The sequence below is a fragment of the Leucopleurus acutus genome, assembly GCF_964270905.1.
Source record: "Leucopleurus acutus genome assembly, chromosome: 5".
In the NCBI taxonomy this organism is placed as follows: Eukaryota; Metazoa; Chordata; class Mammalia; order Artiodactyla; family Delphinidae; genus Leucopleurus; species Leucopleurus acutus.
Window position 1 is genome coordinate 5,446,291 of NC_139147.1, and position 6,000 is coordinate 5,452,290.

The window sequence follows — 6,000 nt, forward strand, 5'->3', positions numbered from 1 at the left end:
CTCTTCTGAAAGAACGAGAAAAAACTTGGGAAAAGTCACTTTGAGCGCCTGGCAAGGGGTACATGTTTCATCTCCCAAGACAAGCTTGGCAAAGCCAGAAAGCTCTTTGTGTCCCAGAAACTTCAAACCAGCTATAGGGAGAAAAGGCAATGTTTATCCTTTCTGGCATCATGCCTCCCCAGAGAGGCTGTGCTCTGCCTCAAAGAGATAGCCCTTCCTCGGAGAAAAAAACAACTGGGATATACATTCATGTTTATGTCTGGGGAAGATACTGAGAAGGGTCCTCGAGGATAGCAGGGCCTGGGGTCGGACCAGCACCTGGGTGAGTACCGGGTCTACCCAGGCATCATGATCAGAGGGAAGATGGCGTTTCCAACTGTGCTGTGTTCTGCTCTCAAAGAGTTAATTCAGCTTTTGCCTCACTCTCTCACCTTCTGAGGTTTCCCTAAGGGCTCAGTGCCTCCCTAAATAGAGGGGACCTCCTCGTGCCGCGCTATGGAGAAATACGTTAGCAGTCTCTTTAAAAGACGCTTCCTGTTTCTAGATAGGAAATTATAAGTGCCTTATAAGGTGGTGACTTCTGAGCTGAGGAAGTGATGGTGCTGGGTGCTGACCCTGCATCCAGCCCCCAGGTAGGTGGAAAATGAGGATCCTTGCCCTGAACAAGAGTACAATTCTCTGTGCAACCCCTGTGCCCACACTCGGCACCACACACATCAGACACACCCATACGCCATGCCAACAACCTCCAGCATCTGTCTCCCCATCCAACGTGAGAGGTTGCTCTGCCATTGCCCAGGAAGGTGACCCGATGACAGTCTCAAGAGATGCACTCTGCTGGGACAAAGCCAAGGACAAGCCAAGTAAAGATGCATACATTTGAACCGATTGAATTTCAAGGAACTGTTAGCCCAACGCTGTACCTATTCCTCTGATGGCTTAGCCACCTGACAAGAGAACATTCCCGTTCCACTGAAACTACTTACCTTCCCTTTTCAACTCTTTCATGATCTTCAGTTTAGTGGATCTTAGTGAATGACATTCAGCCCACTTATGAGGGAGTTAACCCTCACCATCAAGGTGCCTTTATTTCCTTTAGGAGGAGTAGGAGTCTTTTGCATCAAGCCAAGCGTAATGAAGATGCTTCCAACAAGGGCTCCCAGAGCCCCCAGAAGGGGACATTCTTATGGCTCTGATCCAACTGGAAAACCCTCCAGAGTCCATCCATTTCAAAGACTGTTCTCAAGATGTGCTTGTCTGCTGGCCTGCCTCTTTTGCCTGTTCTGCCCACTATGGAAAATTGTTTTTGTTTAATTATGTCGAATCTTAGGAGGATTTGGCGTCAGCAAGGCATGTGGTGTAACAGCAAGAACACTGCGCTGACAGGCTTGGCTCTGACACTGACCCTTCTGGGAACTCACCAGGAGATCGCATGCTTGGCCATCTGGTAGACCTGATTGGACCAGAAGATCCCTAAAACCTTAAGTTTCAACAAGGAGATGATCCTTCTCGGTGTCAACCTTATTGGGTAAATATCTGAGCTCCTCGGAAGTGTGTGTGAGGGGTGAGGGCTGCATCTCATGCACTTTTTTGTACCCTTTATTAGGCATCAGTGAAAAATGGTCAATGTTTTTAAATGATGCTTATGAAGTGAATGTAGGTGTGCAGATGTGTCGTCGAACACAAAAAAAGATGCTCTAAGTGTCCATGATCCCGGGGTACAAGACAGATTTAACCTTTTTAATAAACTCTTCAATTTGGTTAATTGTGTATTTGCTCTTTATCTTGGGTGGGGGGGAAAGTAAAGAAACAACTCAGTTATTTGAAGGTTTCAGGTCATGGAGACGTCACTGCATGCTGCTTAAAATCTCAAATACTGGCGTTGAAAAGACCGACCTTCCCTCAGGCCCTTCTAAATAAAAACTTCTCTTGAGGTAGGCTCTTCCGAAACATCACATTCAGCAGATTTCTAGGTTTGTGTTAGTAACCCTTGTGAGAGTCAGCAGAAAAGTGATTTTTGTTGTTCTTGCTGTGTGGGGGAAAAGGCTGGTGACCTGTCCTTGGTGAGCATGGCACTCCGTCCCCTGGGCCACTGGTCCTCCATAACACCTGGGCCGACAGGTACATCGACCCGGCACTCACGCAGATGTGAGCTGGGGTGGAGCAGCTGAGGCTCCTACGAGGCCAGCACCTCTGATGCTAACCCAGCTCTGCATGGAGCAGGCTAACACTTCAGGACCCCCTCCAAACCCCAACCCACTCCTCTCCTGCTCTCAGCAGGCAGACAAGCAAAGAAACGGAGCCCATCGAGGAGGCGTGTCTTCCTTTTCCTGCGTGCACCCCAAACTCTTCCAAACCCACACCTTTCCTTACTCTTGCCCACCTCCCACCCACAGCTCACTCCCCCATCTGTACTCTGGATCCCAACCTCTCCACCTTTACAAGACCCTCACCCCCACCCACCCACTCATATTCACATGGAAATATACTCAAATCTTTCCCACGGAGAAAAAAGAAACCTTCTTCTGCTTCCACTCACTGTAGACACTGCCCCCTGCCCCCCTCCCCTCCCAGTGCAGCATCTTGAAGACGTGTGTCCTGTGCTCACACTGCTTCACCACCTTTTTCTCCCATCTACTCTTTCCCCTAAAGCTGCTCTCCTGGACGCCACAAATGACTTCCTTGTGGCCGGATCCCGTGGTCCCTTGGCAGCTTTCATCCAGTCAACCTCTTCTGAAGCCTTTGGAGAAATTGTCTTCTTCCTGGTTTCTGGGTCTTTGGCTCTTTGGGCTAATTCTTCTCAATGTCATTGTCAAGGTCCTCATTCTCCAAAGCTCCTTTCAAATGTGTCTGTTCCCAGAGTTCCCACCCTCTCTTGTGCATTTGTTTGTCATCCTGGGCAGTTTTAGTATCTCACCTGCCATCTCAGCATGAGTTCCCATCTGTGGTCTGCTGATTCCTAAATACGTGTCTCCAGCTGAACTTCTGCCCTGAGCATCCAGTCCACGTCCAACAGCCTCCTGGACATCTCCGTTCAGATGTCCCATGAGAACCTCAAGATCCACCTACAGGATACTGATGACCACATGTGGCCCCACTGTTCCTGGCTCCCCTTCCTCTTGAACCCCTACCCCGATGCTTGGCTCCACTAGCCAACCCACTACACTCCTCTCCCCACGTTCACTAATCCTGTCTCTTATTGGCTCACACTTTGCCCTGTGCTTCCCAGTCTGTCCTTGCTCTGGTTCAGGGCCTCCTTCACATGAGTTGCTGCAGTGACTCCCTGAACTAGGTCTGGGGATCTCCAGTAGTGCACACTCTCCAATCTTACTCTGTACACCAGGGCCATATGAGTTTTCCTACCATAAATTTTTCATTGAATTACTTATTGCTTAATATCTTTCAATGATTTTCCATTTACAAAATGTACACTCTTCAATTAGCCATGTAAGATCATACATGATCTGGTTCCTGTCTAGATAGACTAGACTACTCTGTCATCTTTATCAACACCACTTAATCACCTCTCTCTCTTTCTCTCTCTCTCTCTCCTCTCTCTCCTTCTCTGTGACACACACACACACATACTCTCTCTCTCTCTCTCTTAGTGTTTCTGCCAGTCTTCAATACTTGCATTGACTATTTTGCCCTCGTGACCTTGCACATGCCTGTTCCTCTACCTAGACCATTAAACGCCCAACTCTCTTATCTGAATAATCCTTGCCCATCTTTCTAAGCACAGCTCAGAGGTCACCTCCAATGGGGTAATTGTCCCTTCTCCTTTCTCACACCCTTAAGCCTGGGAAAGAGACTTAGGCTCCATGACCCTGGAATTGCCCACCTTTGCCTCTGTCATGGCACCTACCACTCTGAATTATAAAGATTTGCTTAGGATCTGCCTCTCCCCCAAGGCTGTGAGCTGCGTGAACACAGGGACCAGGTCTGTAATACAAACACTATTTACACTTCACCCAGATCTCCTTGATCCCTTTTGCTCAGTCCCCTGCCCCCATCTCCTGGCTTCAAGTGTCCAGACGTGTAACTCCTTGGGGGGAAGAATTCCTTTTGGCTGCCAGAACTACTTTGTCCACAAGTGAAGGGAGGAAGAAGTGCCTGGGAGTTTATGTCCTGTGGGCGAAGAGGCCTTAGCCAGCCCCTGACTGGTGCAGGAGAATGGAATCCAAGCCCCCTTGCCAAAGAGCAGGGGAACCACTCTGCTGGGCTGGACCTTATTGTCCAGTCTCCGTGAGAGGCAAGTCTAAGCCATGAACTTTGCCTGGAAAAGGGTAGCACTTGTGATCAGGATTAACATACATCATTCTGCCTTTTCTGCCCCAGTGCCATGGCTCAGGCAACATCTTAGAGCTCATGGAGTGACACATGTACCAACGTGGGGTCCCACATAACAAAATACTGTCTAGAACCAAGGGACCCACTTATGGCAAAGGAAGTGTGACATTGGGCACATGTTGATGGGATCTACTACTCTTGCTACACCCAGAAGTTACCGGAGAGCATGACAATTGCATCTTAAAGATGCAGCTAAAATGCTGGGTTGGAGGTGACCCCCTGTGACGCTGGGGTCCTGTGCTTCAGGACACAGCATGTATCTCAAACCAACAGCCATTATACGGTGCTAAGTCCCCAACAGTAAAATACGTGGATCCGGAAATCAACGTGTGGAAGCAGGAGTGACCTCACTGACCCTCCACCCCCACTGACTCACAAGGAAACATGTGATTTCATTCTTACAACTTCAGGTTGTGTGGATCTAGAGACCCCAGGGGACCAGACAGGAGATATTTCCACCAGGAGACACAGTAAAAGTCACATTAAACATCAAGCAAGCGCTGCTACCCAGCCATTCTAGATTCTTTCTGACAGAAGATCTGCAGCTTGAAGGTATCACCATGCTGGCAGGAGTCACTGATCTTCATCATCCCGAGTTTCAACATAACAGGTGCAGAAGGGAGCATGTTAGGCGCCCAGATGATTCCCTGGGGCATCTCTTGGTGCCCCGTGCCCATTCTTAACAGTGCATGAGCCTTAAACGGGATAGTAAACAAGGGCTCCATCTCTTCAGTGAAGGGAATCTAGAAACGAGGTGCCAAAGAAAAGAGATGCTGAACATCGGACACGGCCTGGGGACCAGCTGGTGCAGAACGAGCTATAGTTTGTCCTCTCACTCTCCTTTTAGAGGGTTTTCCACAGAAATTGAAATCAACCACAATCTTGAAAAAGCCAGGACAGGTTGGAGTGACCTCAATGTGAGTAGATAAAAGCAGGGAGAGGGCTGGACCATAGTGGGCCCTGGTGATGGTCCAACCAGCCCTGCAAATTTGGCTCTTTCACATGCCCATCCTCCAGCCTCTGTGTGCCTTTCTTCTAAGGGCAGCACCTATAACTTTCTTCAATGGGCTGCTCTTGAGCTACTGGGATGCATTTCCTACAAGCACAGAGAGCCCAAATGCCTGGGAGTTAGCATCTCCCTGAAGGGAGCTGAGCCAATGGCTGACAAGGGCAGGAGCTCTGTCACCTTCATATGAAGTAAGATCTGAGCTGCCATTTATGCTTCAAGACTCCACGTGGGATTGGTCTCGAGCTGGGATTTTGCCAGACATCACATCCTTGCTTCTTCCCTCCTGCAACATTTCCTCTCCCACTCCCTTTCTGCTTTCTTCTGAGAGCATTTTAATAAGTCATCTGCATATAAATTCACATCTCATCTAATAGAAGGTCTTATTCTTCATTCTACCCCTATCCATATTCTAGCACCTGGTATGTATTAGATGTTCAATACATACTTGACAGTAAGAGTAGATATTGCAAATGTTAATTCCTTCTTTCTTATTCTCCTTATTAAGGCATATTATTATTCTCCTTATAAATTGTATTAAGATGTCTCTGGAGAGATGCTTATTGAAAGCGATCTGAATTTCTCCATGGACGGTGCAAGTAAATATTGGCCAAAAGTAAATGAGAAACTGTAAGATTAAGTCC